This window comes from Eschrichtius robustus, assembly GCF_028021215.1.
Source record: "Eschrichtius robustus isolate mEscRob2 chromosome Y unlocalized genomic scaffold, mEscRob2.pri SUPER_Y_unloc_1, whole genome shotgun sequence".
Classification (NCBI taxonomy): domain Eukaryota; kingdom Metazoa; phylum Chordata; class Mammalia; order Artiodactyla; family Eschrichtiidae; genus Eschrichtius; species Eschrichtius robustus.
The window spans coordinates 169,904-197,443 of NW_027175152.1; the positions used below are offsets into that span (position 1 = coordinate 169,904).

Genomic DNA, 27,540 nt, shown 5'->3' on the forward strand with positions numbered 1-27,540 from the left:
GGAAAATAAAGAAACTATATCTACTTCACAAAATGTATGAGGTGGCAAGTAAAGTCCCTGTGATCTCCAAAGACCTGTCTCATGAAACCGTGTGCTCAACTCCATGTATAAACTGACGAATTGAGAAGAGTTCCCCCAATACCGTTTTATCCCATTACCACTTTCTATTTAGGGATAAAAAAGGCAGTATTTTAATAAGATTAAAGGGAAATTATAGAAGCTTAATTTCAAACATTACTGTTATTTCACAATAGGTTGTTTTCATTTTTGATCTACTCGTTAGTCTATTTGCATATTCATTTCTCAACGTAAGCACAGCATCCTGTGATTGTGCTTATGCGATCTGTTTATTTCCACTTTACATCAACCTTTAAAGATAACTATTATTTCGTGCTCTCTCTCGCGGAAACGCAGCCGTAGGACCAGAGGAATAGCCGACCGGAAGAAAACCCGGGATTTAGCCAGAACTGACAGGCACGGAGTGGGTGAGGGCTGGGCGAAGGCGACCTCGAGGCCCCGCCTCCCCCGGGCCCCCCGACCAGGCCCCGCCCCGCCTTCTCAGGGCTCTCCCGCCGGCCAGGCCCCGCCCTCTTTTCCCGGGCCCCGCCCCGTCGCCATGTTGTTCCCTCGGTGCTGGACGGGGGCAGCTGTAGTCGGACCCGGGTAGTGCCGCGGACGTCTGCTGCCCGCCGGGTCCTCGACCCTCTCGCTTTCCTCACTGCACCCGGACGGGCCGGCCCGGAGCTCCCGGGCTTCCTCCGTGTGGCCGCGAGGTGAGCGGGGCGCCGACTCCCCTCGGGGCCGGGCGGGGGCCTAGGCGGGCTGCGCGGGCGTTAGGGTCTGAGAGGAGCCCGCGGGCCGGACCTAAATGGGAAAGTGAAACTCCAATCTCCATAGACACACACATGCACACCTACGGGGAAGAGAAGCATGCAGTCAAGTTGGACAGAGACACACCTGCATTTACAGACCTGTTGAGAGAGACACAAAAATACACAGAGCCACACCATCTTGGGAAAAAGACACGCATACAGACCTGTGGAAGTACACACATAGACACACACACACCCACATACCTGGGGAGACAAACATCCAAGCAGTCACACACATACTTAATGGAGACTGAGACACACACACCTCAAGGAAAGACACACACACCTGGGGAAAGGTATGCAGACAAGCACAACAGCAAGTACACCCAAAGACACACATAAAAAGACCAACACGTGTATCTGGGGAGAGATGCACTACAGACACATAAACTGAGACACACACACACACACCTGGGAGGAGAGATACCCAAACATCCAGCGACACTAATACACAGGGAAAGACAGATACATTCACACAGGTGGGAGGAGACATGTAGACACCAAAGAGACACATGCACACATACATACCCGAAAAAGAGAGCTGCACAAACACCTGAACACACAGACACTGGGGAGAGAGACCCAAAGACACCCAAGAAAAACACACTTATCCACACAGACACAAAGATTCATACACACTATATAGAATGACAGACACACATAATAAATGACTGGTGAGAGACATACAGACACCCAGGAGAAACATATTCATGCACACACATACCTGTGGAGAGACACACACAGATACCCAAGACAAACTAGTCACATTCACACCTTGGGAGAGAGACATATACCCAGGAGGCACACACTCATGCACACACAGACCAGGAAAGAAAGACACTTAAGAGATACTTACTCTCACACATACACACATATGTGCACACTTACGTGCATCTGAGGAGAGATTCCCTAGATTCCAGGAGATACACATACCTCAGGGAAAGAGACACACATACCTGAGGGGAGAGACACACAGACATCCAGGAAATTTATATACACACACATACCCCTGGCCAAGACATAGACATAAACAAGAGATAAACACACATACACACACCTCAGTATACACACAACCATAGACACTGACAGACCTGGGGAGACAGAACATACACTTAGATATGGGAAACAGATACCTAAGAGATACACACCCACACATATAACCAGATAAACACAAATACCCAGAAGTACACTTCAGTTTAGGAAAGACAGACGCATATAGTCCTGGAGAGAGACATAGATACCCAGGAGATAACACACTTCATTGCACACAAACACACCCCTTCATCTGTGAAGAGAGACAAACAACCAGAGACACACACACTTAGAGTAAACACAGACACAGACCTGTGTAAAAAGATACTGAGACATCCAAGAGACACACAAATACAGACAGCTGGGGAGAGAGACACCCAGAGACACATATTGGAGGGAAGACATACATACACACAAACCTGGAGAGAGAAACACACACACACCCAAGAGATACATACTCACATGTGCACACACACACTTAGGAAGAGAAACATACAGACTTGGACTCACAAACACATATGCACAAACACACAGCTGGGAAGGGAGACATAACACCAGAGAGACATACATACCCATGCACACACCTGTGGAATAAGACACAAATTCCAAAGAGAGGCACACACTTGGGGAACAACACACACACACCTGGGGAGAGAGACACACAGAGACACATATGCTTCCAGGAAAGAGACACATATCCCTAGGTAGGGACACACAGACACTGAAAAGATACACACAACATTTGGGAGAGAGACACATGCTTAAACTCACAGGGATGGAAGTGCACAGTATCCACAGTAGGCACACACATAGACCCAACTACCTGAGAATACACATAAACACATACAGACACCAAGAGAAAGACACAAGCATCCAGAAAGGGCGTGCACACACACACACACAAATACCTGGGTGGAGACAGGCACATATACCAGCGCAAAGGGAGATACACCTATGGGCAGAACACCAGCAGCGGGAAAGGCACTCTTTCCAACTTTTGAGGAAGCACTCATACATGCCCAAAGCCCTGGAAACACAAACATCCACACAGAAGCACAACAGATCACCTAGGACAAACACACAGCAGCCTTTCCCACCAACACCTAGCACAAACATACACAACCCAGCCTACCCTAACCAAATTCTACCTTTTAATTATTAATGTGTGAAAAAATACACACATACTTAATACTTGATTTTGGTGTCCTTTGACATTCTATCTAGCTGAGCATTTACTAACATGCCCCTGTGTACTGTGTATCTCTCTTTCAAATTTGTGTGTGTTGTATATGAACACTCAGGTGAGGATTTTGGAATGTAAATCCAATCCTGGGGCGGGTGTGAGATTTGGGGCATTATCTGCTAAAGACTTTGGCTGAGGTTTTCAGAATTGTGTTTTTTGTTTTTTTTTTCCTTTCTTCCAACTTCGTGAGCACAAAGACAAGAATTAGTGGAAGTATTAGCTTAGTTTTGTTTTTTGAAATGACTATAATTGTTTTAAGGAAAATAACTTTTCTTCTTCCATTTTCAAATGGCACTTGACGATAATCTTCTAATAGGACTTAAGTGTTCTGATAAAATCAATGAACAGAATTTGATTTTTTTAAACATTTATTTCTCTGTTTCTAGCACCCATTGTAATGGATAATGTCTGTTGCCTGAAATCTCAAATTTGTTCAGTGAAGCAAAACTGTAGAAGTAGAGGAAACCTAAAACTGTTCAGTCAGGGACTTTAAAGAATCCTATTCTTAGTTTCCCTGTTAGCAGCTTTTTTGAAGTCATCAGCACTACTTATCTAGAACTCTCTGTGTCTTGTTTAGGTCCCCAAATTGAAGACATTGGTGTGGGAATCTGGTGCTTTCAGTATTTTTTTGTAGACATCACTTGATTGTACTAAAATTTCCTGGTTCACTGACTTATTTATTTCGGAAGAGTTTTATGATTTGGGTATACTTTGGTTAATTATATGGGAAGTTGGCATAGACTAGTGTAAACTAGTCAGAGTATTGTGGTCTAGTTCTTGGAGACTAGGAAAATACCTTTGTGATCATTTAATGTCATTCTCTTTCCATTCTTTTTTTTTTTTTCTTTCTTTCTATCTCAACCACCTATTCCATCTAGACTTCAGCACTCTGGTTGCCAGAAGACAAGTTCTTTTAGTTCTAGAAATTAATTTTTTTAAACTTCCTCTCATTTCTTACTGTTTATGGGGTAGCCATTCTGGCACTGGATGTTATGTACATGTAAATCCTGTACATACATTACTTCACTTAATTCTCATACCATTCCTATGATATTATCTTCATTTCACAGATGAGGTATTTGCTGGGGCAACCCAGCTATCCAGAGTTAGCAGGTTTAAGGGCTTAGTCCTATAAGAGTACACTCACTTCAGACACTGTTCAAAAGTTCCAGGTTACCCACACTTCTGTGCAACTTTGTTACAAATCAGAGGTTCCTAAGTCCTCCCCCACCCAGGTTCACTGATTTGCTGGAATGACTCAGGAAGGTTCTATACTTATAATTTTATAAAGATACAACTCAAGAACAGTTACATGGGCATGCCACTCTCTCAGCACATCATTGTGCTAAACAACCCAGAAGCTCCCATGGCCTCATTGTTTCAGAATTTTTATCAAAGTTTTATACATACACATGATGGAATTCGATCTCCAGCCCCTCTTTTTTGGGATGAGGTGGAAAAAGACTATAACGCTGAAAGTTCCAACCCTCTAATCATGTTGTTGTTTTTTTCTGGTGTTACAAAACCAGCTTTGCCTGTTGCACAGCAGGCCAAATGCTGAGACGCTGAGGTTTGTAGCAGAGAAAAGGTTTATTCTCAAGGCAGCCAAACAAGGAGGTGGGAGAACAACTCTCAAATCTGCCTCCTCAAAGGCAAGAGGGTTGGGATATTTATGGAATAAACAGGGTGGTCTTAGGTGTGGGGAAAGGTGATTGGAGGTAGGGAAAAAGGTTCTGTATAGACCCATTTGAGTTACATGTTTCTTCATGAGATGCATGTTCAGAAGATGGTGGTATTACCATGGTCTGGGGTGGAGATTTTGGCCCTCTGACGTCAAAAGGGGAAGCAAGCCTATTCTTTGCAGGCTCTGGTTGTCCACGTTGGTTCTTTCTAGTTTCAGCCAGCTTTGTTGTGTTACAAGAAGAGCGGTTTTTAACATGCTGTTCCCTTAGCTGCTGTTCTGTAAGATACGCTCAAGAATTTGTGTTAATCACCAGTTTCTGTTAAATCTGTGAGGCATGATTACCGGTAGGTATTTTAACCCACGGGGCATCCATTACTCATCCTGAAGCTGTCTAGGTGCCTGCCAACAGTCATCTCATTAGCAGAAGTTCAGGAGTGGTCAAAAGCATTCCAGAGACACTCCTTTTACTCAGGAAATTGCAAGGGTTTTTAGGAGTTGTCTGCCATGAACTTGGGACAAAAATTTTTATTCTACCGTAGTATTCCTGAAATTTTATGTTATGTAATGCCAGACAACAAGGAGTACCTGAGAAAGTTCACTGGATGGCGATATTCTCAAGGTGGGACAGTGGTTAACTATGAGGGCACGTTTGTAGGAGTGTACACAGTTTAGGGCTGCATGTGCCTTAGGGCATTTAGATGAAGACCAAGGAGAAGCCCTGGATTGGCCACTGGGCTCTGTTGACTTTGCTGACATTCAGGAGGATAGAGGGGTTCAGAGGGTGGATGGTTGATTAGGCACAGAGTGGTAATGGGTAGTGATGGCAGAGTAGGTTGGGGCTTGGAATGCCTTTTGTAAGCAAAGTCAGCTTCAGTACCTTGGTGGGGACAAACTGGAGCATCACTGATGGAGAAGTGGGATGAAGTGAACTTTCTGGAAAGCTATCTGCAGCACTTTTAACATGTATCCTTATTTTGACCTGGTGACAACTTCCTTGCACATGGAAGCTCTAATTTTCTCTAATTCTATGCCAGACATATCTGTTCTCTTTAACTATATCTTGTTGGGAAATTCCCATTGCCTGTTTTGCACTTAATGTTAAAGCAGCATAAATATACAAACGGTGTCCAATCTTCTTTATCCATTCATCTGTCGGTGGACACTTAGGTTGCTTCCATGTCCTGGCTATTGTAAATCGTGTGCGCCAGAAACCATCATGGAGACACTGCTTTAGAACAGCCCACACTGGAGACTGGTTCATAGTCTCTCACTAACACAGGTGAACACTGCCGATTGTCCTCTGGCCTTGGAAGTTACCGCTTTTTCCTTTAACTGAGTGGCAGGTGAAGTAGCTGTCTGTATTACAGGATTGCAGGCATTGGATGAAAATGTAATTCCCTTGATGGCTGGAATCCCAAGCTCCTTGAGATGCTCACACCTGGGGCCTGGTCTGACCTAGGGAGCTGCAGGGGCAGAATCCCTGCACTGTTTAAGCTGTTCTTTGGGTTTTGGTTGGGTGTTGTACTCTATAGCACATACCTCTCATTTGTAAGACTTGTATCAGTTATAACGCAAGAGGGTTTGTGCCCAGATTGTCAGCTCCCCCAACTACGAGCCCCACCTGCCAGGGCCTGGGTGTGGCCTGCATCCTGAGTGCCTGGCATGGGGAGGCACGCACTGAGGACTCCTGCAGAACTGCTTTCCTACCCGCTCCACGCGCTCGGCTTCTGGGAGGCGCCGCAGGGTTCTGCAGATGTGTGATTGCAGTTGCATTTAAAACATGTTCAAACTGTGGAAACTCTAATAGAACTTAGGTAGACTCAGATGTGCTTTATACTATTCTGTCAGTAGATTGGAAAGTACTACTTATGTCAGGTTAACATGTTTTTTTACAGATCTTGAAGTACAGTAATCACGTGCAAGTTTCTTACTGTTTATAATGCTTATTTCATTACCTGCAACATCAGGTAATCATAAAAATCATAAAAGCATTAGAAAGAAATGCAGTGGCAGTTGAGATTGACATAATCTAGTACTGTCAACTCCCATAGCTTCGGTGTCCATCTGCAGCATTCATGTCTTATTCCCACCTTTTACTAGTTGACTTTGAGTAAGTTATTTCAAGCTCTCCAAATTAGTTTCCTTATCTGTAACATAGGGAAAATAGTAGTGCCTCTTTCAGACATAGTTTAGGGAGTAAATGCAATGTAGCATAGTAAATGGAAAATGGGCTCAATCAACGTTAGCTGCTGCTATATATTATTATCTTTATGATTAGTGCAGTCATATCCTTAACTTCCAGTGTTAATACTGTCATCACAACAGTTTTTTTTTTTTAATGATTGAATTTTTTAAGTTTAAGGCTGATATATGTAAATCTCAGACGAAAATGGTCTTTGCAGGATATGCCTGTGACTTTAAAATAAACAAAAACAAAAATGTTTGAAACCATTGGTTTGGACTGAGAGAGAGCCTAGTTCCACATAGTTGTTGAATTGAATTTGATCAACAGAACTAGGCTTCTTTGGCTTCCTAAAGTGTTACACCTATATAATCCTCTTTATTCTGCTTCTTTTACTGAAGTTTGAAAGAAGAAATGGCCATATAAAGAACCCATCCATAAAAAATGCCACTAAAGACTTACTTGTTTATTCATTACAAAGAAACTCCGTGCACTCCTATAATGAGTCTAGGCATTGTGTTTAAAGCACTTTTGCCTTGGTGTTCCAGAAGTGCACTAGGAACATTTGTTTTGCATTTAATTTATTGAGTTTTCCTGTATGCGTTTATGCTCCTCTCTTGCAAAGCCCGTCGTTTTTAATTTATTTTATCCTTATCTTATTCTCAGAAATATAGCTTGCTGTAAACCACCTCAGAATTTCACATAGATTTTGAATTAATGAAATGTTATATATTTAACCTTAATATAATTTTGTAGCTGTGTTAGTGTGAAATTTTAAAAAGAAGAGTAGTAAAAAAACTTTTTGATAAAAGTCTAATATTTGATTCTAGGGCTAAATCAAAATTGTGGAGGTGGGCTGGGAAAGGTCTTGAAAAATTTTAGGTGTGGTTTTCTTTTTAAATTAAGAATCTATCTTTAAATTAAGAACACTAACAATAGAAGTCAGAAATATTTCTTTCATGTTTTAATGTTTTGTGTTTTTGTTTTGCCATAAAACTATCAAAACAAATCAAAGGTGACCTTTCTGATTTTTTTCATTGCAGATGACGGTAATGAACTGAGCAGTTAAGGTAAGATTTATGATCTATGTAATGTGCTTTTTTCACTTACATTTCTTTTTTTTTTTTTAATGAAATTTAGGCCAGTTGCTATAGTATTATTTGATTATTACAAAGACAGTAATGCTAAACTCTGTAATCAAGGAACTTTTTACATTCATTTTAGTGGTAAACATTATTTATTCCTTTGATATGTTGATAAGCTGTTCATCAGCCATCTCAAATCTTATGTGTTTATGTGATATCTGTAAATTGAATGAAGATAGCTTTTGTTACATGTCAGTGGAAAAGAAGATAGTTTGTGTAATAGTTTTTTTTGTTTTTTTAAAAATAAATGTATTTATATATTTTATTTTTGGCTGTGTTGGGTCTTTGTTGCTGCTCACGGACTTTCTCTAGTTGCGGCAAGCGGGGGCTACTCTTCGTTGCAGTGCGTGGGCTTCTCATTGTGGTGGCTTCTCTTGTTGCAGAGCACGGGCTCTAGGCACACGGGCTTCAGTAGTTGTGGCACATGGGCTCAGTAGTTGTGGCTCGTGGGCTCTAGAGTGGAGGCTTAGCAGTTGTGGCGCACGGACTTAGTTGCTCTGCAGCATGTGGGATCTTCCCGGACCAGGGCTCGAACCCGTGTCTCCCGCATTGGCAGGCAGATTCTTAACCACTGCGCCACCAGGGAAGCCCTGTGTAATAATTTTTATCACCATATATGTTCAGCTAGAACTCTACAGATTATTCAGAGATATGTTCATCTTATTATTTTAGCAGATTATACCATATTCCCAGATATGAATATCTGAGAGCCCCCAGTTATAAATGGGAAATGTAAAAATGGTACTCTATTTTCTGTTGTGTGGGTCTAGCATACCCAGTATTTGATCACAATGAGGCATAAAATGTGGAAAAAAGAATCCCACATTTTTATGCAAAAGAAAAAGAAGGATCAAGCTCTCCTGATAAAATTATAAACTGCAAATCTTAAGGAATTTGTAATTATTTTAGTCTGTTTATGCAGCTGATAATTTGAATGTGGTTTGTTACATTGTATATGCGACTTGTACCTTTATTTGAAGATTTCAACAGTTCAATATTATATACTAAAACTTTTTTTTGAGAAGGCAGCTAGACAGATATGTATTAAAATGTTGAGATAGACTTCTGGCAAGTAAAGAGCCTGGAAGTGTTATCCCCATCCACACAACCACAAAAAAACTTGAATAGCTGAAAATCAATAACTCTTCTTACATCGATCAGAGAATTAAGGTAACAGGGCTAGGCATGACCCTTAAGAATGGAGAGGCAAATACACAGAGTAATAGCCAACTGGGAACAGAATCCCAGGATCATAAGCCTGCTGCTGGTATACTAGTAGAAGCACTTGAACTGTGATTGAATAATTGTTGGAGACTGAGTGTGGATGATCTTGAGAGTTAGAAAACTCCAGGGGACCTAATTTGGAGGGTCCTAAAACAATTTTTACCTTTAGGAGACCCACTACATTTCTGTATGAAGAATGAAGAATCTGTTGGTGCCTCTGGCAGAATGAGGGAAAAGTGGTCATTATAAAATAAGCTCAGAATATTGTTCTTTTTAACAAGAACCATCATAAAGGCCAGAGCCTAACTGACTTGGGTTTTACCAAAGCCAGATCTCCTGGTGGAAGGGCAATACCCAACTTTAGCCCCCTTTATCCTGCCTGTCACATCTAATGAAACAAAACAAAACTGAGAGACGTAACTTGTGAAGTTCACAGCCGAGGAGCACAGGCTCACTAAAAGACAGACCTAATCAAAGGACTATAGAATCCTAGTCTTCCACACATCAATCTGGCTCCTGTAAAATAACAGCAAATGACATCTGAAAGAACTACAAGCCTCAGACACTAAGAAGGAGTCTCTAGGAATACCCAAAAATGCAGAGGAGGGAGAAGGACAACAGAGGAAGTTTTAGTCTCTGAAACCTACAGCTATGGCACATGGTAAAAACAACCTAACTCAAAGCCAGATAGTATAAATGTTCAAATTAAAGACCAGTATATCTCAGATGCTTTTATCCAGTACCTTATGTCCAGCTGTAAATAAAAAATACCAAGCCATGCTCAAAGGGAAAAAAAAAAAAAGTCTGAAGAGACAAAGCAAGCATCAAAACCAGACCCAGATATGGCAGAGATTTTGGACTTATCAGACTGGAATATGAAATTAATATGCTAAAGAATAAGGGGGAAAATGGACTTGGAAGAACATACTAGTAAGTTAAGCAGAGAGATGGAACTCTTAAGTAGAAATCAAAAGGCAATGCTACAAGTCGAAAAACATTTTAAGACAAATGAAGAATGCCTTTTATGGGCTCATCAGTAGACTGGACATGGCCAAGGAAAGAGTTGTTGAGCTTGAAGATATGCCAGTGAGAACTTCCCAAACTAAAAAAGCAAAGAGAAAAAAGAATGAAAAACAAAATATCTAAGAAATGCAGTGTAATGTAACATATAGCAGCAGTACCAAAAGGAGAAGACAGAAAGAGAAGAAATATTTGAATTACTAGTGACTCAGAGTTTTACAGAATTAATGGTAGACACTAAACCACAGATTCATGAAGCCCAGAAAATACCAAGCAGGACAAATACCTAAAAACTACATCTAGACATAATCATATTTACTGCAGAAAATCAAGGGCAGCAAGAAAATCTTGAAAGAATCCAAAGGAAAAGAAATACTTTACCCTAAGAGGAGTAATGAAAATAATTACTTTGGACTACCCATCAGAAACCATGTGAGCAAAAAGAGTGGAGTGAAAGAAAGTGTTAAGAGAAAAACAAAACACAAACCTAGAATTCTGTGTTCAGCAAAATTATTGTTCATAAAAGAGGACAAATGTAGACTTTCTCAGACAAGTCAAAAATTAGAGAATTTGTTGCTAGATCTGCTTTGCAAGAATTGTTAGAACAAGTTCAGAGAGAAGGAACATGATGTTACTTAGAAATTTGGGTCTAAAGAAAGAAGGAAGAATTAGAGTTACAGAAGGTAAAATAAAACTTTTAATTTTTCTTACCCTTACTTGTTCTAACAGATTAAAACCTCTTTAAAATAATACTGAAAATAATGTCTCTTCTAAAACATACATGTATTACCTTTGTAGTAGTAAAGTATGGTGTTATATGAAAGTGGATTTAGATTTGCTGTAAATATTTAATGCAAGGCTCTAGGTCAGGTACTAAAAAAATTGTTTAAAGGATGTAATGATATTCTAAGAGAGGAAGAAAAAAATCATACAAAATTCTTAATAAAAGCAGAGAAAGCAGAAAAGGAGTGGAAGACAAAAAGAGAAGAACAATGTCAGTGAATAAGACACAGCTACATATTTGGTACATACTAATCCAATTATATCAGTAATCATTTTAAATGTAAATGTTCTGAATACACCAATTAAAGGAAGACTTTCAGTGTGGATATAGAAACAAAACCTAATAATATATTATCTGTAAATATAGAGATGCAGATAAATTAAAGATGAAGAGCTGGAGAAATATATACCATGCTAACACTAGTCAGCAGATGGTGAGAATAGCTATCTTACTTTCAGAGAAAGTAGACTTTAAAACAAGAAAAATTACCTGGGAGAAAGAGGGGCCTTACATCAAGATAAAGGGGTCAATTCTCTAAGACTCTATAACAGTTCTTAATATGTATGCACCTTTAAAAAACATCAAGATACAAAAGATCAAAAACTGATAGAACTGAATAAGAATAGATTAATCTTACATAAATAGATTAATCCATTATAATAGTTGGATACTTCAACTTCCTTTTATCAGTAATTGACAGATCTTAGCAGAATGAGGTTGAACTGAACAGCCCTATTTGTCAGCTCTATGTAATTGATCTAATAGAATATCTTATCCAATAGCAAAATACCCATTTTTCTCAAGCAGACATGGAACATTGATCAACATAGACCACATTCTGGGCAAAAATACACCTGAACAAAATTTTTAAAAAGAGAAATCATACAGAGATGTCCTCAGACCACAGTGAAATTAAACGAGAAATCAATAACAGAAAGATAGGTGGAAAAATTCCAGTGTTGGAGCTTAAACAACACATATCTAGAAGTCAAAGAACTCTCATGAGAAATAAAATATTGGAAACTAAGTGAAAATGAAATACAACTTATCAAAATTTGTGGATGCAGTGAAAGCAGTATATACATGAAAATGTACAGCATTGAGTGTTCATATTAGAAGAAACAAAGAAAGATGTGCAGTCAATAAAACAAGCTTCCACTTTTGAAAACTAGAGAAGAGAAAATTAACTTTATAGTAACAAGAAGCAAAGATTAATAAAATCTGAAGTGGAAAATAAATTGAAACAGTTAATCAGTAGGGAAAATCTGCAAGGACCAAAAACTGTTTCTTTTAAAAAGGTCAGTAAAATTTAAAACTCTAGCCTGGTGAACCAAGGAAAAAAGACACCAATTACTAATATCAGTGATAAACAAGACAGCCATCACTGCTGATTTCACATACATTTAAGGGATAGTAAAGGAGTATTGTAAACAACTCTAAAATCACAGATTTGATAATCTAGGTGAAATGGATCACAAAAGACAAAACCTACTAAATCTCACACAAGGAGAAATACATAATCTGAATCGGTTTATATCTATTTAATAATTAATAACCTTTCAAAACAGAAATCACTAGACCTAGATGGGTTCTCTGGTGATGAATTCTACCAAACATTAAAGGTAGAAATTATATTAATTCTTATTCTCTTCCAGAAAATAGAAGAGCAAATGCTTCCTAACTCATTCTGTGAGGCCAGCATTACTCTAGTACCAAAATCAGAAAGGAAGACGCAAGAAAACTATAGACCAGTGTTTCTTATACATGTAGATGTAGTAATCCTCAACAGAATATTAGCAGTTAACTAATCAATGCATAAAAAGACTTACAGAGCATGACACTGGAATTTTTTCCAGGTATGTAAGGCCTGGTTCAGTATTCCAAAAATTACCGTAATGCATTTATACCAAAGGGAAAAGAAGGAAATCTATAATATCAACAGATGTAGGAAAAGCATTTCACAATGCTCTAATTCTGTTTAACTAGAGTTCCCTAGCTAATGTAATTAGCAAGAAATGGGAATAAAAGTTACTCATTTTGGGAAGGAAAACTCTTTTTTAATATAGGATGTAATTATACATTTTGAAAATAGAAAATCAACAAATATACTCATGTAACTAATAAGCAATTATAGGTAGGTTGCAGTATACAAGCTCATACAGAAGGAGGTTGCTTTCCTGTATACCAGCAGTGAATTGGAAGAATTTGAAATTAAAAACACAGCATCATTTACATTATCTTACAAAATGAAATAGGTATAAATTCTAACAATATGTACAAGGTGTCCTTTAGTAGGTGAATGGATAAACAATGATACATCAATTAGAAGAAAATATTAATCAACTATAAAAATAAATAGGCTATTAAGACATGAAAAACATGAAGGAGCCTTAAGCACATATTGCCAGATGAAAGAAGGTGATGTGAAAAGGCCCCAAGATTTGTGGCTGCAAAATCATGGTGAATGATTTTGTTTATACACTACTCCTTAAATGAAAAAGTTTGAGACAGTAAAAAGATTAACAGTTCCAAGGTTTTAGGGAGACGAAGACAGGGAGGAATAGTTGGAGCATAGAAGATATTTAGGGCACACAGTCATTCCATGATGCTGTGATGGTAGATGCATCATATATGCGTTACCAAAACCCTTAGAATGATACAACACAAAGTGAAACCTAATGTAAACCATGGAATTTAATAATAATAATGTGTCAATATTCTTTTTATCATTTGTAACTAATTCACCATGGTAATATAAAATATTACTAGTAAGAGAACTATGTGGAAATATGTTAACTTAAAAAAAATACTGGGGTAGATGATAGACTAGACTTATGCACACCTTTTATACTTATATAAGGAAACACTGAGTTTTAGTGATTACATATTTTTAAAATTGTGTATAACAACATTGGAGGGTTGGGGAATGTTGAAGAAGAGTTCCTAGGAGAGGTGATTACCATGATGAGTTCTGAAGAAGTATTTAATTAGCTCAAGTTGTGAAGAGGTTTCAGAAAGGGTAGGGTGACATACAGTAATGCCAAAGGCAACAAAAATAATGGGAAGCTGCTGGAATGGAATTTCATTTGATACTGCTTTTCAGAACCTTTGAAGCAGAGGGAGTGTGGAGTAGTTGGAGGGAGGCAGCCAGAGTTAGGCTAGCTAAGGAAGCAAGGTTCAGCTGTCTTCACTTACCAGGAGGCTTAGTTCTGAATCTGTGGAGAATCATTGAAGAGTTTTAAGGAGGTGCAGTAGATGCTTTCCTTATGTTGAAATATTTTTGCTATTTTGGTTTTGTTCAACTTCCTACTAAAAGCTGAAATTGTTTAACCAACAATCAAAAAAATTAAACAAATGATTTAGCACATTGTTACTATGTCAGAAAATTAAGGAATTGAAATTGTCTAATTTCCTCTCTGACATTTGTTTAGTCTGATCATTGAGTGGAACAATGTATTTAATTAAAATAGAGAAAGCCTCTGTCTCACTTGTGTCTGCAGGATTTTAATTTATGGAGCTAAGTGAGTGACAACAGTGAGGTCAATGTCCTGAGAGGAGGGAACACGTCATGGAGGACCACAGGAGAAAGAACCATGTAGGTGGAAACAGAAAGGAGTGAAGGGAAAATCTGGGTCAAATCCTTTATTGGGGTTTAAATGGGAAAGGTCTGCTGCACAGAGGAAGCAGTTTAGGACTGATAGTTTCAATAATTCAGGCAGGCTTTGAGTTACATGAATGGTTCCTGGTTATCTAGTCCCTAAAATGATTGAAGGCACAGGAAATACAGGCTTAGTGTATGAGAGATAAAGGAGGTGGTTGGGGGTGGGATTTGTTGATATGCATATGGAAGGCTTGCTCTTAGCAGAATTCCTTGCTCTAAGAATGGGTGTCAAGACATAAGATACAGAAAAATTTTAAAACTATATGACTAATATGTCCTTCTAGAGGTGTGCACCTTTACTGCCTTACACTTTTGTTGGACAACTTTAATTGTGCTAATTGCACTAGTAATCAATGTAGCAGTTATTTTAAAGGATTAATAAGAGTTAGCAACTAAGGTTATGTTTAATTATTTTTAAAATTTTCTTATTATCTTAAATTTCTGTCTGTATGCCAAGTTGCTACAAGTTTTTGCCAGAAATGGCATAGCATATAGTTGGAAATGAATAATTATTCTACATTATAGGAGGTGTTTAATTACATTATAGTGATTCCTATATGCACTAGATAGTGGTTCCCATATTACACTGGAGATAGTCATACATTTACTTCAGTGACTTAAAAGACTCATTCTAGTCAATATAACACTTATGCCCATGTCTGTTTGCCTTTTATCATTCAGGGATTCACAATGTCTACCTTCATGTTAATCACTGTTTTTTTCTGTGGCCATGTTGTCCAGTACAACTGTTGTCTCTTTGAATGAACCAGATTAAAATTAATTAAAATTTCTTAAAAATTTAAGATTCATTACTCATTCCTACTTCCACACGTCAAGTGTTCAGTAGCCACGTGTGGTGAGTGCTGACTGAGTTCGGTACTACAGATGTACGACATTTTCATCATTCTAAATAGCTCAATTAGTGCTGCCCTGAGAGTTGTTTTCATTCACGGAATTTAATATACTTAAAAGCTAGTTAATATTGTAATATTTACAGATTAATATAATTTGATTCTAAAAAACTGGAAAGGAAGAAGAGTGAGCTGCTGTAGAGGAAACAGGACTTGTCATAAATTTATAACTGGCTGAGCTAGATTTAATTTTCATAGGTATTGATCATGTTTTTCTCATTATTGAAAAAATTTGAGTGTTTAAAATTTCCTTGATAAAAAGTCTTGAGAAACCTTAAGAGGAAGGGCTATCTCACCAGCGTTTAGAAGTATTTATCTGTATTCACGTACAGGCAGATGTGTCGCCCCACGCAGCCCAGTTCCTGTACTATAAGTATGTTTTAATTTTGCCTCAGGATATCCCTTAAAGGATATGTATAGACCACATTTTCTATTTTTTCTTTTTATTTATTTTTTTAACATCTTTATTGGAGTATAATTGCTTTACAATGGTGTGTTAGTTTCTGCTTTATAACAAAGTGAATCAGTTATACATATACATATGTTCCCATATCTCTTCCCTCTTGCGTCTCCCTCCCTCCCACCCTCCCTATCCCACCCCTCTAGGTGGTCACAAACAACCGAGCTGATCTCCCTGTGCTATGCGGCTGCTTCCCACTAGCTATCTATTTTACATTTGATAGTGTATATATGTCCATGCCACTCTCTTACTTTGTCCCAGCTTACCCATCTGCCTCCCCGTATCCTCAATTCTGTTCTCTAGTAGGTCTGTGTCTTTATTCCCGTCTTGCTCCTAGGTTTTTCATGACCATTTAGGTTTTTTTTTTCTTAGATTCCATATATATGTGTTAGTATACGGTATTTGTTTTTCTCTTTCTGACTTACTTCACTCTGTATGACAGACTCTAGGTCCATCCACCTCACTACAAATAACTCAATTTCATTTCTTTTTATGGCTGAGTAATATTCCATTGTATATATGTGCCACATCTTCATTATCCATTCATCTGTTGATGGACACTTAGGTTGCTTCCACGTCCTGGCTATTGTAAATAGACCTGCAATGAACATTTTGGTACATGACTCTTTTTGAATTATGGTTTTCTCAGGGTATATGCCCAGTAGTGGGATTGCTGGGTCGTATGGTAGTTCCATCTGTAGTTTTTTAAGGAACCTCCATAATGTTCTCCATAGTGGTTGTATCAATTTACATTCCCACCAACAGTGCAAGAGAATTCCCTTTTCTCCACGCTCTCTCCAGCATTTATTGTTTCTAGATTTTTTTGATGATGGCCATTCTGACCAGTGTGAGATGATACTGCATTGTAGTTTTGATTTGCATTTCTCTAAAGATTAATGACATTGATCATTCTTTCATGTGTTTGTTGGCAATCTGTATATCTTCTTTGGAGAAATGTTTGTTTAGGTTTTCTGCCCATTTTTCAATTGTGTTGTGTTTTTTTTGATACTGAGCTGCATGATCTGCTTGTAAATTTTGGAGATTAATCTTTGCCTGTTGCTTCATTTGCAAATATTTTCTCAGATTCAGAGGGTTGTCTTTTGGTCTTGTTTATGGTTTCCTTTGCTGTGCAAAAGCTGTTAAGTTTCATTAGGTCCCATTTATTCATTTTTGATTTTATTTCCATTTCTCTAGGAGTTGGGTCAAAAGGATCTTGCTGTGATTTATGTCATAGGGTGTTCTGCCTATGTTTTCCTCTAAGAGTTTGATCGTGTCTGGCATTATATTTAGGTCTTTAACCCATTTTGAGTTTATTTTTGTGTATGGTGTTAGGGAGTGTTCTAATTTCATTCTTTTACATGTAGCTGTCCAGTTTTCCCAGCAACACTTATAGAAGAGGCTGTCTTTTCTCCATTGTATATTCTTGCCTCCTTTATCAAAGACAAGGTGACCATATGTGCGTGGGTTTATCTCTGGGCTTTCTATCTGGTTCCATTGATCTATATTTCTGTTTTTGTGGCAGTACCATACAGTCTTGATTACTGTAGCTTTGTAGTATAGTCTGAAGTACAGGAACCTGATTCCTCCAGCTCCATTTTTCTTTCTCCAGATTGCTTTGGCTATTCGGGGACTGTGTGTTTCCATACAAATTGTGACATATTTTGTTTTAGTTTTGTGAAAAATGCCAGTGGTAGTTTGATAGGGATTGCATTAAATCAGTAGATTCCTTTGGGTAGTAGAGTCATTTTCACAATGTTGATTCTTCCAATCCAAGAACATGGTATATCTCTCCATTTTTTGTATCATCTTTAATTTCTTGTATCACTGTCTTATACTTTTCTGTATACAGGTCTTTTGTCTCCTTAGGTAGGTTTGTTCCTAGGTATTTTATTCTTTTTGTGGCAATGGTAAATGGGAGTGTTTTCTTAATTTCACTTTCAGGTTTTTCATCATTAGTGTATAGGAATGCAAGAGATTTCTGTGCATTAATTTTGTATCCTGCTACTTTACCAAATTCATTGATTAGCTCTAGGAATTTTCCGGTGGCATCTTTACGATTCTCTATGTATAGTATCATGTCATCTGCAAACAGTGACAGCTTTACTTCTTCTTTTTTGATTTGGATTCCTTGTATTTTTTTTTTTCTCTAATTGCTCTGGCTAAAACATCCAAAACTATGTTGAATAATAGTGGTGAGAGTGGGCAACCTTGTCTTGTTCTTGATCTTAGTGTAAATGGTTGCAGTTTTTCACCATTGAGGATGATGTTGGCTGTGGGTTTGTCATATATGGACTTTATTATGTTGAGGAAAGTTCCCTCTATGCCTACTTTCTGGAGTATTGTTATCATAAATCGGTGTTGAATTTTGTCAAAAGCTTTCTCTGCATCTATTGAGATGATCATATGGTTTTTCTCCTTCAATTTGTTAATATGGTGTATCATATTGATTGATTTACCTATATTGAATAATCTTGCATTCCTGGGATAAACCCCACTTGATCTTGGTGTATGATCCTTTTAATGTATTGTGGATTCTGTTTGCTAGTATTTTGTTGAAGATTTTTGCTTCTATGTTCATCAGGCAAATTCGTCTGTAGTTTTTTTTTTTTTGTGACATCTTTGTCTGGTTTTGGTATCAGGGTGATGGTGGACTCGTAGAATGAGTTTGAGAGTGTTCCTCTCTCAGCTATATTTTGGAAGATGTTGAGAAGGATAGCTGTCAGCTCTTCTCTGAATGCTTGATAGAATTCCCTTGTGAATCCATCTGGCCCTGAGTTTTTTTGTTGGAAGATTTTGAAACACAGTCTCTATTTCAGTGCTTGTGATTGGTCTGTTTATATTTTCTGTTTCTTCCTGGTTCAGTCTCAGAAGGTTGTGCATTTCTAAGAATTTGTCCATTTCTTGCAGGTTGTCCATTTTATTGGCATATATTTGCTTGTAGTAATCACTCATAGTCCTTTGTATTTCTGCAGTGTCAGTTGTTACTTCTCCTTTTTTATTTATAATTCTATTGATTTGAGTGTTCTCCCTTTTTTCTTCATGAGTCTGGCTAATGGTTTATCAATGTTGTTTATCTTCTCATAGAACCAGCTTTTCGTTTTTATTGATTTTTGCTATCGTTTCCTTTATTGTTTTTCATTTATATCTGATCTGTTCTTTATGATTTCTTTCCTTCAGCTAACTTTGGCGTTTTTTTTGTTCTTCTTTCTCTAATTGCTTTAGGTGTAAGGTTAGGTTGTTTATTTGAGGTTTTTCTTGTTTCTTAAGGTAGGATTGTATTTCTATAAACTTCCCTCTTAGAACTGCTTTTGCTGAATCCCATAGGTTTTGGGTCGCCGGGTTTTCATTGTCATTTGTTTCTAGGTATTTTTTAATTTCGTCTTTGATTTCTTCAGTGGTCTCTTGGTTATTAAGTAGTATATGGTTTAGCCTCCATATGTTTGTATTTTTTACAGATTTTTTCCTGTAACTGATATCTAGTCTCATAGCATTTTTGTCAGAAAAGATACTTAATATGATTTCAATTTTCTTAAATTTACCAAGGCTTGATTTGTGACCCAAGATATGATCTATCCTGGAGAGTGTCCCATGAGCACTTGAGAAGAAAGTTTATTCTGCTGTTTTTGGATGAAACGTCCTATAAATACCAATTAAGTGAGTCTTGTTTAATGTATCATTTAAAGGTTGTGTTTCCTTATTTATTTTCATTTTTGATGATCTGTCCATTGGTGAAAGTGGGGTGTTAAATTTCCCTACTATGATTGTGTTACTGTTGATTTCCCCTTTTATGGCTGTCAGTATTTGCCTTATGTATGGAGCTGCTCCTATGTTGGGAACATAAATATTTACAATTGTTATATCTTCTTGTTTGATTGATCTCTTGATCATTATGTAGTGTTCTTTTTTGTGTCTTGTAATAGTCTTTGTTTTAAAGTCAATTTTGTCTAATATGAGAATTGCTACTCCAGCTTTCTTTTATTTCCATTTGCATGGAATATCTTTTTCCATCCCCTCACTTTCAGACTGTATGTGTACCTAGGTCTGAAGTGGGTCTTTTGTAGACAGCATACATATGGGTCTTCTTTTTGTATCCATTCAGCCAGTCTGTGTCTTTTGGTTAGTGTATTTTATCCATGTACATTGAAGGTAATTATAGATATGTATGTTCCTATTACCATTTTCTTAATTGTTTTGGGTTTGTTATTGTAGGTCTTTTCCTTCCTTTGTGTTTCCTGCCTAGAGAAGTTCCTTTAGCATTTGTTGTAAAGCTGGTTTTGTTGTGCTGAATTCTATTAGATTTTGCTTGTCTGTAAAGGTTTTAAATTCTCCTTCAAATCTGAGTGAGATTCTTGCTGGGTAGAATAATCTTGGTTGTAGGTTTTTCCCTTTCATCACTTTAAATATGTCCTGCCACTCCCTTCTGGCTTGCAGAGTTCCTGCTGAAAGATCAGCTGTTAACCTTTTGGGGATTCTCTGGTATGACACTTGTTGTTTTTCCCTTGCTGCTTTTAATGTTTCTTCATTGTATTTAGTTTTTGACAGTTTGATTAAGTTTTGTGTTGGTGTGTTTCTCCTTGGATTTATCCCGTATGGACTCTCTGTGCTTCCTGGACTTGATTAATTATTTCCTTTCCCATATTAGGAAGTTTTCAACTGTAATCTCTTCAAATATTTTCTCAGTTGTTTTCTTTTTCTCTTCTTCTTCTGGAACACCTATAGTTCGAATGTTGGTGCATTTAATATTGTCCCAGAGGTCTCTGAGACTGTCCTCAGTTCTTTTCATTCTTTTTTCTTCATTCTGCTCTGCAGTAGTTTTTTTCACTCTTTTATCTTCCAGGTCACTTATCCGTTCTTCTGCCTCAGTTATTCTGCTATTGATTCCTTCCAGAGAACTTTTAATTTCATTTAATGTGTTGTCCATCTTTGTTTGTTTTCTTTTAGTTCTTCTAGGTCCTTGTGAAACGTTTCTTGTAATTTCTCCATTCTATTTCCAAGATTTTGGATCATCTTTACTATTCTGAATTCTTTCAGGTAGACTGCCTGTTTCCTCTTCATTTGTTAGGTCTGGTGGGTTTTTACGTTGCTCCTTCATCTGCTATGTGTTTCTCTGTCTTCTCATTTTGCTTAACTTACTGTGTGTGGGGTCTCCTTTTCGCAGGCTGCAGGCTCGTAGTTCCGGTTTTTGTTTTTTTTTTTGTCTGTCCACCCTGGCTAAGGTTGGTTCTGTGGGTTGGGTAGGCTTCCTGGTGGAGGGGACTAGTGCCTGTGTTCTGGTGGATGAGGCTGGATCTTTTCTTTCTGCTGGGCAGGTCCACGTCTGGTGGTGTGTTTTGGGGTGTCTGTGGCCTTATTGTGATTTTAGGCAGCCTCTCTGCTAATGCGAGGTGTTGTGTTCCTGTCTTGTAGGTTGTTTGGTGTAGGGTGTCCAGCACTGTAGCTTGCTGGTCGTTGAGTGGAGCCGGCTCTTGGCGTTGAGGTGGAGACTTCTGGGAGATTTTTGCCATTTGATATTACATGGAGCTCAGAGGTCTCTTCTGGACCAATATCCTGAACTTGGCTGTCCCACCTCAGAGGCACAGCCCTGACGCCTTGCTGGAGCACCAACATCCTGTCACCCACAAAGCTCAGAATAAAAAGGAGAAAGGAAAGAAAGAAAGAAAGAAAGAAAGAAAGAAAGAAAGAAAGAAAAAGAAAGAAAGAAAGAAAGAAAGAAAGAAAGAAAGAAAGAAAGAAAGAAAGAAAGAAAGAAAGAAAGAAAGAAAATAAAATAAAATCATGAAATAAAAAAGTCATTAAAATAAAAAACAAAAAACGATTATTATAGAAATTATTTTTAGTAATTGAAAAAAAGGAAGATGAGAGCAACCAAACCAAAAAACAAATCCACCAATGATAACAAGCGCTGAAAACTATACCAAAAAAACAAAAACAAAAAACGGACAGAAGGACCCTAGGACAAATGGTAAAGGCAAAGCTATACATACAAAATCATACACAGAAACATACGCATACGCATACACACTCACAAAAAGAGAAGAAGGGAAAAAAACTATATATATCATTGCTTCCAATGTCCACCTTCTCAATTTGGGATGATTCGTTATCTGTTCAGGTATTCTACAGATGCAGGGTACATCAAGCTGACTGTGGAGATTTAATCCGCTGGTTCTGAGGTTGCTGGGAGAAATTTCCCTTTCTCTTCTTTGTTCACACAGTTCCTGGGATTCAGCTTTGGATTTGGCCCTGCCTCTGCATGTAGGTTGCCTGAGGGCGTCTGTTCTTTGCTCAGACAGGACGAGGTTAGAGTAACTGATTAGGGGGCTCTGGCTCGCTCAGGCCGGGAGGAGGTAGGAGTACATAGGGCAGGGTGAGCCTGCGGTGGCAGACGCCAGCTTGACATTGCAACAGCCTGAGGCACACTGTGTGTTCTCCTGGGGAAGTGGTCCCTGGATCACGGGACCCTGGGAGTGGCGGGCTGCACAGGCTCCCGGGAGGGGAGGTGTGGATCGTGAGCTGTGATTGCACATAGGCTTCTTGGTGGTGGCAGCAGCAGCCTTAGCATCTCATGCCCGTCTCTGGGGTCTGTGCTGATAGCCGCCACTCACACCCGTCTCTCGAGCTCCTCTAAGCAGCACTCTTAATCCCCTCTCCTTGCACACCAGGAAACGAAGAGGCAAGAAAAAGTCTCTTGCCTCAGGAAACAAAGAGGCAAGAAAAAGTCTCTTGCCTCTTCAGCAGCTCCAGACTTTTTCCCGGACTCCCTCCCGGCTAGCTGTGGAGCACTAGCCCCCTTCAGGCTGTGTTCACGCCGCCAACCCCAGTCTTCTCCCGGGGATCTGACCTCTGAATCCCGAGTCTCAGCTGCCAGACCCCACCCATCCTGGCGGGTGAGCAGACAAGCCTCTCGGGCTGGTGAGTGCTGGTTGGCACCAAACCTCTGTGCAGGAATCTCTGCTTTGCCCTCTGCACCCCAGTTGCTGCGCTCTGCTCCATGGCTCTGAAGCTCTCCCCCTCCACCACCTGGAGTCTCCACCCGTGAAGGGGCTTCCTAGTGTATGGAAACCTTTCCTCCTTCACAGCTCCCTCCCACTGGTGCAGGTCCCATTCCTATTCTTTTGTCTCTGTTTTTTCTTTTTTCTTTTGCCCTACCCAGGTACGTGGGGGAGTTTCTTGCCTTTTTGGAGGTCTGAGGTCTTCTGCCAGCGTTCAGTAGATGTTCTGTAGGAGGTGTTCCCATGCAGATGTATTTCTGATGTGTTTGTGGGGATGAAGGTGATCTCCACGTGTTACTCTTCCGCCATCTTGAAGCTCCTCCAACAATTATTATATCTTCTTAATGAATTGATAGTTTTGTCATTACACGGTGACCTTCTTGGTCTCTCATTACTGATTTTGATTAAATTATTTTGTCTTGTATGAATATAGCTAACCCAGCTTTCACTTCTTTACAGCTTTCTTGGAATATTTGTTTTCATTTCTTTACTTTTAGCCTGTGAGTGTTTTTAAAGCTTAAGTGAGTCTCTTGTATGCAGCCCAGAATTGGATCTTGTTTTCTTTTTTTAAAAAAAATCAATTCAGACTCTCTATTGTTTAACTGGATAATTTGAAACATTTACACTAAAAGTAGTTAGTGATTGATAAAGGTCATGCTTACCACAAATTTTCTTAATTTAAAAAATTGTTTTATAGTTTTTTTTGTTTTGTTTTTCTCTTGCTGTCTTTCCTTGTGAATTAACTGTCTTTGTAGTGGTATGCATTATTATTTTCCTTATCGTTTGTTTATCTATTACAATTCTTGCTTTGTGATTAATAGAGACATTCAAATACATTTTAAAGTTACAATAATCTATTTTAATTCATAACAACTTAAAATTTATTGTTAAAATGTTCTACACATTTATAGCCTTCCTCAAATTTCATACTCTTTTTGTCACAAATTACATGTTTTCATTAAAATATTTTAGGTCTAGTTTTTTCTCTGTTTGTTAATATCATTTTATAACTTTACTGAGATTATAATTGGCAAAAAATGTTGTAAGTTTAAGGTACAGAATAATTTGGTACATTTTATATTGAAAAATGTTTATCACAAATAGGTTAGTAACTCATGCCTTACACGATTATCATTTTGTCATTTTTATTTTTATGATAACAGTGAAGTTCTGGTCTCTTAAGGATATTCAAATATACTATACAATATTGTTAACTATAGTCATCATGTTCTATATTAGATCTCCAACACTTATTCCTATTGTAACTGATAGCTTATACCTTTTGACTAAACATCTCTTAATTTTTACAATTTCTTATTCCTGGCGACTACCATCTACTTTCTGTTTCTATTAGCTTGGTGTTTTCAAAAACATATAAGTGAAATCACACAGCATATGTCATTCTGTCTGACTTATTTCACTTAACCTAATGTTCTCAAAAACCCATCCATATTGTCCAAAATGAGAGAATTTTATTCCTTTTCATAAATGAATAATTTCCATCATATTATATTCTCTATAATATGTAGCACATTTAATACATTATTTTCTTTATCCCTTAATCTATCCATGGACAATTTAGGTTGTTTCCATATCTTGGCTATTGTGTATAAGAGTGCAATGAACATGGTAGTGAAGATATATTTTCCAGATATAGATTTTACTTGCTTTAAATATACACCCAAAATGGAATTGTTAATTGTATGGTAAGTTCTAGATTTATTTTTTTGAGAAACCTCTTTATGGACTTCCATATTGACTATACTACTTTTCTTTCCCTCCCACAGTGCACCAGAGTCCATTTTTCTCCACATCCTTGCCAACATTTGTTATCTGTTCATTTTTGCATTCCGTTTTGCTTGATAACAGACATTCTAACAGGTGTGAGGTGATATCTTATTGTGATTTTGATGTGTATTTCCCTGATGATTAGCAATATTGAGCACCGTTACTTAGCAACATTAGTGCTGTTGGACTTTGAGTTTAGCAGCGTTACTGATGTTGAATACTTGACCATTTTACCTCTTCTTTAGGAAATTGTTAGTTTAATTCTTTACTCATTTTTAAATTGGTTTGTATTTTGCTATTGTGTATTGTGAGTAGCTTAAATATTATAGATATTGGGACTTTCCTAGTGGTCCAGTGGTTGAGAATCCATCTTCCAATGCAAGGATCGTGGGTTGGTTCCCTGGTCAGGGAAGTAAGATTCCAACACGCCACCGGGCAACTAAGCCTTCACACAACAACTAAAGGCCCACTTACTGCAACTACAGATACCACACACTCTGGGGCTCACGTGGCACAACAAGAGAGCCCATGTGCTCTGCAGCCCGCTCACCACAAATAGAGAGAATCCCTCGTACTGCAACAAAGAGCCCACGTGCCGCAATGCTGCGGGATGCTGCAACTAAGACATGACACAGCCAAAAATAAATAAATAAATATTTTAAAAAATATATTATAGATATTGACTTCATTTAAATGATTTGCCGAAGTTTTTCTCCCATTCCATTGGTCATCATTTCAATTTTTTGATTGTCTGTTATGCTGTGCAGGAGTTCTTTGTTTGATGTAGTCCCACATTAAGTTTTGAGCTTCTTTCTTTTACTTTTGGTGTCAGATTTAAAAATTCATTTTAAAACCAATTGCAGAGATTCGGAGAAGATGGCGGAAGAGAAGGACGTGGAGATCACCTTCCTCCCCACAGATACATCCGAAATACATCTACACATGGAACTGCTCCTATAGAACACTCACTGAATGCTGGCAGAAGACATCAGGCCTCCCAAAAGCCAAGAAACTCCCCAGGTAACTGGGTAGGGCAAAAGAAAAAAGAAACAACAGAGACAAAAAAATAGGGACAGGACCTGCACCAATGGGAGGGAGCTGAGAAGGAGGAAAGGTTTCCATACACTAGCAAGCCCCTTCGCGGGTGGAGACTGCGAGTGGCAGAGGGGGGAAGCTTCGGAGCCACGGAGGAGAGCACAGCCACAGGGGTGCGGAGGGCAAAGTGGAGAGATGCCCGCACAGAGGATCGGTGCCGACCTGCACTCACCAGCCCCAGAGGCTTCTCTGCTCTCCCGCCAGGGTGGGTGGGGGCTGGGAGCTGAGGCTCGGGCTTCGGTCAGATCAAAGGGAGAGGACTGGGGTTGGCCGCGTGAACACAGCCTGAAGGGGTTAGCGCACCACAGCTAGCCGGGAGGGAGTCCGGGAAAAGGTCTGGAACTGCCGAACAGGTAAGAGACATTTTCTTGCCTCTTTGTTTCCTGGTGCGTGAGGAGAGGGGATTCAGAGCGACGCCTAAACGAGCTTCAGAGATGGGCACGAGCCGCGGCTATCAGCACGGCCCACAGAGACGGGCATGAAACGCTAAGGCTGCTGCTACCGCCACCAAGAAGCCTGTGTGCGAGCACAGGTCACTATCCACACCGCCCCTCCTAGGAGACTGTGCAGCCCGTCACTGCCAGGGTCTCGTGATCCAGGGACAACTTTCCCGGGAGAACGCACGGTGCGCCTCAAGCTGCTGCAACGTCATGCCGGCCTCTGCCGCCCCAGGCTCGCCCCGCATCCTACCCCTCCCTCCCCCCGGCCTGAGTGACCCAGAGCCCCCGAAGCAGCTTCTCCTTTAACCCCGTCCTGTCTGAGGGAAGAATAGACGCCCTCAGGCGACCTACATGCAGAGGCGGGTCCAAATCCAAAGCTGAACCCCAGGAGCTGTACGAACAAAGAAGAAAAAAGGGAAATTTCTCCTAGCAGCCTCAGAAGCAGCGGATTAAAGCTCCACAAACAACTTGATGTACCTGCATCTGTGGAATACCTGAATAAACAATGAATCATCCCAAATTGAGGAGGTGGGCTTTGGGAGCAAGATATATTATGATTTCCCCTTTTCCTCTTTTTATGAGTGTGTATCTGCATGCTTCTGTGTGAGATTTCGTCTGTATAGCTTTTGCTTTCACCATTTGTCCTAGGGTCTGTCCATCCATTTTTGTTTTTTTTTTTTACTTAAAAAATTTTTTTGTCTTTTTTTCTTAATAATTATTTTTTATTTTAATAACTTTATTTTATTTTATCCCCTTTCTTTTTTTCTGTTTATATTTTCTGCCTTTTATTCTGAGCTATGTGGATGAAAGGCTCTTGGTGCTCCAGCCAGGCATCAGGGTTGTGCCTCTGAAGTGGGAGAGCCAACTTCAGGACACTGGTCCAGAAGAGACCTCCCAGCTCCATGTAATACCAAACGACGAAAATCTCCCAGAGATCTCCATCTCAACACCAAGACAAGCAAGCTACAACGCTGGACACCCTATGCCAAACAACTATCAAGACAGGA

General features: G+C 39.0%; 1 long non-coding RNA gene across 1 annotated transcript; it reads left to right on the plus strand.

Moving 5' to 3' along the window:
• The first annotated feature begins 610 nt into the window (after positions 1 to 610).
• LOC137757653 (uncharacterized) lies at positions 611 to 27,322 on the plus strand. Its single transcript, XR_011072427.1, has 4 exons — positions 611 to 773; positions 8,057 to 8,083; positions 25,862 to 26,018; positions 26,489 to 27,322. It is a non-coding gene; the product is annotated as an uncharacterized lncRNA (long non-coding RNA).
• Positions 27,323 to 27,540: the final 218 nt, after the last annotated feature.